This window comes from Anser brachyrhynchus, assembly GCF_964034855.1.
Source record: "Anser brachyrhynchus genome assembly, chromosome: 1".
Classification (NCBI taxonomy): domain Eukaryota; kingdom Metazoa; phylum Chordata; class Aves; order Anseriformes; family Anatidae; genus Anser; species Anser brachyrhynchus.
Genome location: NC_137694.1, coordinates 40,267,829 through 40,276,264, shown reverse-complemented (window position 1 = coordinate 40,276,264; position 8,436 = coordinate 40,267,829). Strand labels below are relative to the sequence as shown.

At 40.1% G+C, this 8,436-nt stretch overlaps 1 long non-coding RNA gene across 1 annotated transcript; it reads left to right on the top strand.

The window, feature by feature from the left end:
* The first annotated feature begins 719 nt into the window (after window positions 1–719).
* LOC308187461 lies at window positions 720–7,278 on the top strand. Its single transcript, XR_013944705.1, has 3 exons — window positions 720–2,262; window positions 5,943–6,061; window positions 7,222–7,278. It is a non-coding gene; the product is annotated as an uncharacterized lncRNA (long non-coding RNA).
* Window positions 7,279–8,436: the final 1,158 nt, after the last annotated feature.

Genomic DNA, 8,436 nt, shown 5'->3' with positions numbered 1-8,436 from the left:
AAAAAGAGCCTGATTCTTTCTAAATACAAAGGGATCCTGTAGTGGTTAAAACAGAAGCAGAGGGCTTAAGATGCATAGATGAACCCCACTCCATTGCATATTAGACTCCATATTTCACTAATATTAGGTGGCAGCAGAAAATGTGTTTTGAAGAGTAACATTTTAGGGTACAAATCTATATCTTTTGTGCATCTGATGTACACAATGGAGTAACTTTGCCTTTTTTTTTTTTTTTTTTTTTTTTTTGAGGGGGGTGGGTGGGAGTAGGGTGGAGTGTGTGGATTTTCTTCCTTAAGGGAAATCTGAAGGACCATCTGAAGGACCTCCTGTAAGTCTCTTTTCAATGAGGCAGTCTGAGGTGGAGGAGGTGCTTGTGGGTCTTGCACTCAAGTTTGAGTCACCTGACTACAAGCAACAAGACTCTTACGGATGCTAGGGGGATAAAAATGTCAGCTTAAGAGTGATGTGAGTGACATTAAGCTCAGAGAAAGGAAAAAAAAAACAACCCATTTACTCAGCCCCAGGAAGGAACACGTTTTAAACTTACTTTAAATTTAGTTCCTAATAAAACATTGTTTTGATGCAGCATTTCTTCTGTGTTTCTATGCTTTTCAATAGTTTATGGTCTGTTTGGGTATGTAACCACATTTGTGCTATGTATGTAAGGTTATATTCCTAGATACAATCTCTGTCATTCAAAGGGTAGAATGAGATACATAATGCCACACATAAAGTATTAATTTATCATTTTAATGTTGTCTTTAAGAGATGTTTTTGACTAGTGTACAAAGCAGGGAAAAAGATATCAAAATAGTTTGAGTGCCAAAGCCCGAGGCCCTGAAATAGCAAGAAGTTTGCAGTTGTTGAAATGTTCCTTTTCTGCATTTGTAAAATAAAATATTCTATAATGGTTACAGAAAAAAAAAATAAATCTTTGTATTGCTTACTGGAGCAACCAAGCAAAAAACTATTAAAAGGTTGAAAAATGCCAAGGTATAACATTTTCATTGATCTTACTCAAATATTTTTTTTCATGGTTTTGAGATGTCAATGTTTATTCCAATGTTTCATCATTTTTCTGAAAACTATCAGGTTGCTTGTTTGTTTGTTTGTTTTCTCCCTCTCCCTCTACGCCGGGAAATAATTTCTTTCAGTTTTTACCTTTCAGGATGTCCTTATCTCCTATAACAGAGAAAAAGCTGGCTGGGAACAGTTTTCAAACAGAAAAACAGGTAATAGAGAGCTGTAGCTTTCTTCTCTCTGCATTAACACTATGTATGTGCTAGGCGGCCAGATTAAGTGTCATAGATGCATCTGCACATCCCATTTCCACTCCCATATTCATTTGGCACTTGGATCCAGTACTGAAGCATATTTTATTCTGTGCAGAATGTGGCTGAGTTTTATAAATAAGACTGGAGGACGAGGCTTAACAGCTCAGATTTGAATTCAGTGGTCAAGAAATACACGCACACACACACAATTCATGAGCTTATATCTGTCACCTCTGTCTTTATCTCCATCTGCTTCCTGACTTACCAGCCTTATGTGAGCATTTGCTCATTGAGCTATCTACCACTGGTTTTCAAATACTTCTCTTTGAACTCCTGGGCTCTGTGAGTGATAGCTAAGATAAACCAAACCCACTGTCAGCAGATTTAAATTCCCTACACAAAGTTTCCCACATCCCTATGGGATTTAAAAATAAGTAAAAATAAAAACAACATTATCACTGACATAAAAATTACTGATCTAGGCTCTAAGTGATATATGCTACAGAGACAATATTTGTATTTAATCCTTAACATTTGCATTGTCAATACTATTCAATCGTTCACACACATATCACAGTGCTAGTTCGTTGAGCATTATCTAGAACAGTAATATTTGCCTGAGCCACTAACTTAGAGCCAGACTACTTGCCTAGTATCTCAGGAAGGAGAAAAGGTGCATGCTCTTCAGTCCTGTGCTCCGCATGGCATTGAAGAAGCTGTATTGGGCTTATGTGGCAAGGTTTTGGTAGAGGGGGGCTGCAGGGCTAGCCTTTGTGAGAAGAGTCCAGCAGCTGCCCCATGTTAGATAAGGGCCAGTTTCAGCTGGCTCCAAAGGGCCCTGCTGCTGGCAAGAGCCAAGCCAATAAGTGATGTTGTTTGTACCTCTGTGAGCGCAGCTTTAAGAAAGGGAAGAAAAAAAAAAAAAAAAAAAGCTGTTAAACAGGAGCTGAGAGAGCGAGGAGTGAAAACCAGCCCTGCAGACCCCAAGGTGAGTGCAGCAGGAGGGCAGGAGGTGCTCCAGGCAGGCAGCAGAATTCCCCTGCAGCCTGTGGAGAGGCCCCTGGTGGAGCAGGCTGTCCCCCTGCAGCCCATGGGTCCCACACGGAGCAGATCTCCACGCTGCAGCCCGTGGAGGAGCCCCCGGTGGAGCAGGTGGATGTGGCCTGGAGGAGGCTGCGGCCCATGGAGAGCCCCCGCAGGAGCAGGCCCCGGGCCGGAGCTGCAGCCCGTGGAGAGGAGCCCACGCAGGAGCAGGGGTCTGGGGGGAGCTGCCGCCCGTGGGGGACCCGTGCTGGAGCAGTTTGCTCCTGGGGGATGGACCCCGTGGTACGGAGCCGTGTGGGAGCAGTTCTTGAAGAGCTGCTGCCTGTGGGCAGCCCCCGCAGGCTCAGTTCGGGCAGGACGGCATCCCGTGGGAGGGACCCCACGGGGAGCAGGGGCAGAGAGTGACCATGAAGGAGTGGTGAAGATGAAGCATTAGGAACTGACTGCAGCCCCTATTCCCCATTCTCCTGCGCTGCTGGGGGGGTGGGGTGTGGGGGAGGAGGTAAAAAAGGATGGATGGGTGCGTGAAGGTGTTTTTAATTTGTTTTAGTTTCTCGCTGCTTTAGCTTGTTAGTAATAGGTAATAAATTGTATTAATCTCCCTATGCTGAGTCTGTTTTGCCCGTTGTGATAATTGTCGATTGATCTCCCTGACCTCATCTCAAGCCTTGAGCCCTACCCATCATATTTTCTCACCCTGTTCTTTTGAGAAGGGGAGTGAGAGAACACTTGTGGTGGAGCTCTGCCCAGCTGAGTAAAACTGCCACAGAAGCCTGCATGGGCTTTGACTGGATGTGCCCTGGAGGGCTGGAGCACCTCTTCTGCGAAGACAGGCTGTGGGAAGACCTTATAGTCTTCTAGTACTTAAAGGGGACCTACAGGAAACATTTGGAGGGACTCTTTGTCAGGCAGTGTAGTGATAGAACAAAGGAGTAATGGTTTTAAGCTAAAATAGGGTAGGTTAGATATAAGGAAGAAATTCTTCACTGTGAGAGTGGTGAGGCACTGGCACAGGTTGCCCTGCAACAGTAAAGAAGTGCTTCCTGATGTTTAGACAGAAAAAAATAATACAAGACAATACATTAAAATAAAATAAAATAAATCCTGCATAGAATTTCAGATAGTCATTATGAACAAAATGATCCACTGCAAATTCAAGTTTTCCATAAAGATCTTCAAGGAGACTCTTCCAGGTTAATTCAAGGCTTGTACTGCTATTAAGAAATGAAAACTGGTGCTGACACAATATTTTACAAATGTTCTTATAACAGAACTTGAATAGTCTTACAGCTTCACTTCTACAGCTAATACATAGACTCACATGATAGACTTCATAAAAATATATCTTAATTTTTACCAACAGCAGAATTGGCCAGCTGATCCTATTCAGTGCTATAGCCAGCTGAAGGTTGAAGGCTACATATTGCTGCCAGCTACATATTTTCATCAGCTGAATCTCACCGTCATGGTCAGATGCTTTTTGTGCTTTGACCTCTAAAAAATATTTTCGTTGGAGAAGGTGGAAGACCAATATCTCTGGAGACAATTACTGAAACAGCTTCAAAATCTTGGCTTATCATTATAAGTTAATTTAATAATGTGAATTGAAGTTTGAATCATTTCAGTTACTTTTATTCTGTTAGCCAGATAACTACTGACAGGCACTGTTCTAAGTTTGTTCTTGCTGGTACCACTAAGTACAGATTCTATGTTTCCAGAAAACTATTTTATCCCTCAGGGTAGAATGATTCCTAAAGGAGAATGTTCATTGCTTTTCTTGCTGTTGTAAATTTAAGCTACCTAACATGCGACCCTTTTTTGCTTTTACCAGGGAGCCTCACAGAAAGGCTGTCGTGGCATTATATTGAATTCACTTAATCTCTGACCACATTAATTTGACCCCTCCTTCATTTTGCCTGGCTTATATCCTCCCCTTATTGGGCTGTAAAGTGACTTGGTAGAGACTGAGTCTTTATTATCACTTCATTTAGAGTTCCTCTGCTGGAGGTTCTGAACTTTACTTTATTCCCCCCAAGAAATATTCTAGGAGTACACTTTGTTTTATTAAAAAGAATGATAAGCTTATTTAACAAAACAAACAAACACCACAAAAACAAGCAAACAAACAAACAAAACAAAAAAAAACAAAAAAAAGCAGGAGTTTTTGGTGGAATATGTTCTTGATAGAGGTAGAAGAACTGAGGGGAGCTGATTTTTACTTTAAAATTTTCTTCAGTAAGAACATTTCCCAATAAAGTAACAGTCATATCAGGTTGTGCTAGTGAATGTATGTTAGTGTATGGGCAGGAAAATATGCTATGGTGTAACAGTTACAGACAAACCCATAAGCATCTTCTTTTGGTGTCTCCTGAAGCCTACCTATTCTCCTTCTCAATTGTTTCTGTCCTCATATAGAAATAAATTTCTTGCCCCACTTTTCCAAGGACCTCATTGCTAATGTAGCTAGCCAGTTCACATCCTTCTAGCTTTTGAAACTTCCATCAGGTATCCACTAAAGTGGGAAGGAAGGGAGAGGAAAAAGCACAGTATTAGTCTATCATGTGGAGTTCTTTCCTCTCCCACAGTGCTGTTTTTGCCAGCTAAGGGGAATGACAACTGCAGCAGCCGCTGTTTGTAATTGTGAGAAGCAATAACAAATATAATTTGACAAGCCAGAAGTCTGAAGGTAACCAGTATCAGAGCTGACTCATCCCTGTTAAATGAGATAATTTAATGAGGTTGCTTTCGAGATGAGTTTTGACCATTACAGCTCCAATGGGTGATAGCAATTTGGGAAAAATCCAATATAATTTTCAAACATCATGAACACTTAAATCATGATGCTCTGCACAAAAACTGAAGCACTTTAGAGTCTAAAGCTGGTAGTTTGGCATCCAAGCAATGATGTTAACGCCTGGAAACAAACTGAAGATCTAGATTTATAATGTCCAAGCTTGGAAACTGGCCTATGGGTTAATATTGTTTGTCAGGATGAGTTAATGAAAATGACTCTCCTGGGCAGCAGTCAGTTCAGATTACCACAGAGACCAGCTGGATAGTCACTGCCCATCGAAAGAGAAGATGTGCATCACTTGCTTCCTTCAGGCATGCTTGTTAGCTTTTAATATGTCATTTCAGTGGTTATAACAAAGAAACCACCTTAAATGGTTGCCACTAATAATTTCTGGATTGAACATTGGTTGTGCTGATAGCAAAACTCAGAAGAGCCTGCAATGTGTTCAGCTGGTTTCAGAGGGCTGGATACTGGGCTGGCTGCTGCCTGATGCTCTCATGCGTGACCTGAAAGCAAGGACTGTGAGATAGCTGAAGACACTGCTAATGAGGGCACAGAGGTTGACACCACAGCAAATAACACTGAAGACAGAGCTCTAGATGCACAAAAGAGACATCAAAGTTGCAATGCTCAGCCTGGTGAAACGGGTTAAGACCTCCCCAGACCCTTCTTTATAAAAATTTGGGGGGATTTTAACAGAGCACTTGAACGGGGCAATAAATACAGCCATTTAGCCATTCTCACCTAGGGGTTGCCAACAACCTGGGAATTAGTCCCAGCATGACAGAACAGGGATCTTAACCTGGCAGCTGCCTCCCTTCTCCATACAGACCAAGACAGGGAGAGCAGCGGGCTGTCTCATCCCCTAGTACAGAGCTGGTGGGCATGGCAGGAAAGAGGTGTTGATGGTGCCACACGTCCAAAGTCCCCTGTCAGCCTTCTGTGCAAGGTAAATATTCCCACCAGAGAGCAGCTGGGTTCAGTGCGTCTGCACCTTTGGATAGAAGTCCTAAAGATGCTAGTGGAAAAAAAAAAAAGAAGAGTGAGAAGGTCAAGGTTTTAAGGTTGTGTTCATAAACGTCAGCTTAATTAAGTATTTATAAATTGTAAAAATACTCAAGGAAACCTTTAGTTAGTAAAAATCAGAAGTAAATGGCCTTTAGTACTAGAAATAGTCTGTGTTCCCACCAGCAAGGATGTGTGAAACCTTACAGGGCAATGTAGCAGTCCTGCAGCAGAGCAATAATAATTTTCAGTGCTCTTCTGTGTATGTATGTATACAGAGAAAAATTCAAAGGAAAGGGTCCATTTTAATGTGTGGGTTTTTTTCCACCTTTGCACAGAAATTTCTGTTTTAAAAGGGATTATTTTAATGTTTTATTTTTTGAAAAAGATGTTTGTAATTTAAATGGCTTTTATTTCAAAAGTATAATAAATTTATACTTAATGAAAAATTGAATCGAAAGATGAAGTGAGATGAAAATGAATAAAATATTTTATTGGGTCAATCTGATGTTTTTCCTGATTATCAATAAATTACAATTTTTTAAATTGTGAAGTTTTGCACCAATATGGCTAAAACTCTAAAAAATAGAACAAGAATAACTATTAAGAACTATTTATACACCTACAGATAGCAAATAGATTTAGTTATGATCCTTTAGCTAAACAAAAGATTGGTTATAAACTTCTATTTAAGTAGAAGCAAAAAAAAAAAAAAATCCGTCTCCAAATTAAAAGTCATGCAGGCAAGAAAAAGAGTAATGCAACAAATGGCTCTTGCTGGCATGACCTAAACCAAGGAGAGGGAAAATAAGAGCTCTGCAAAGGAAAGAATAATCTACTCATCTACCTTTATCAAATAAATTTTAGACCAGAATTATTTATTAGCTGGCTGATGAAAAAATCTGATCAGAATCTTTTTTTTTTTCCTCCATAAATTGTATCAACAACATCTAGAGAATGTTTTTCTGTTTTTCCCTTATGTTTGCTTACATGAAAATAAATTAATAAAATAAATGCATTTGCATAATTAATTATAAAGGAAGTGAATAAAAGAAAGAATTTGTCATTTTTTTCTTAATCCCTGCTGTCTTCTGTACTCTACAGGTTTGCTTTGAAGAGTCCTATTTCATTGCGGATTAAAAATCTGAATGAATAATACAACCAGCAGTGGAGAGAAGATTATTAAACCAGTAAATGAAGAAACAGCACAAAGAATTGTGCTTTTTTTTTTTTTTTTTTTCTAACAGAATTCCCTGACTCTGGAAAGGAAATGCAGCAGGTTGTTTGACTTAGGGCATATGCACATTTTAGAGCACATGCTCAAGCATAGCAAGCAAGTGGCTTTAGTGATGAAAACTCCCACATAAAGAAACTAAAAGAATCAAATGTCATGTGTAGGTTTTAAGGAGCTTGCAAAGATACCAGTGCTATAACACGTGTAGCGGTCTTCAAACTAGTCATTTCAGGTCTGTATCCTTCAAGACATAACAACTGCAAATAACATTTCTGTTGTGACTGTTTCATTAGGTGCTAATGAAATGGGAGGGGGAGATACCAGGAGGATGGAGGAAAAGGACCAAATGCTGAAGCTGGGTGTAAAGTGAAAGGTTAGCTACCAGGCAAACGTGGTTATTGAGGCTGTCACTTAACAGGTACTGGTGCAACCATTTGCTCTTGCACTCTTTAAGCTGAAATGCTAATAAAACAAAGCTGGGAAGAAACAAAAATAATAATGCAGATGAGATGGTGTCACTTATCAGCAGAGAAATCTGTGAAATGACAAATGAGGCTGTGTAAGGGAAGGGGAATGCTAAACATTTTAGTCTTTTGAGTTTATAACTGATGTGAATTATTTTTCCCATTTAGAAAGAATTTGCAAAGAATCTGGGGTTTTGGCTAAACCCCTAAACCCCTCTGAGCTTTCTGCAAAACATGATGCTGACAAAGAATCACTGCTGTGAAAATTTTGGAGACTTGCATGTTGGGTCTTCAGTGCCTTCCATCACAAGGCTGTCCTGATGAAGTCCCCAGAAATGGAAAGGGGGTGGGAGGTGAGGGGTAAAGTACTCAGGCTAAGCATCTCGTTCCCAGTTTTTTGAATGATGGCATTGTGTTTAGTCTTTTTACGGCCTCTGTAAAATGCAGAGACAAAATACTTAGAATTTGAATCACATGACAGTGTACTTCGTATTTCTCATAATACAAAGCATGAGTTTTCACAAGTGTATTAATAGAAGGCTGTTACAAAGAAAAGCAGCCCAAAGCTGTGAATGTGCCATTATAGTATTATATTAATTTATCCTTAAGGGAATGTGTGGA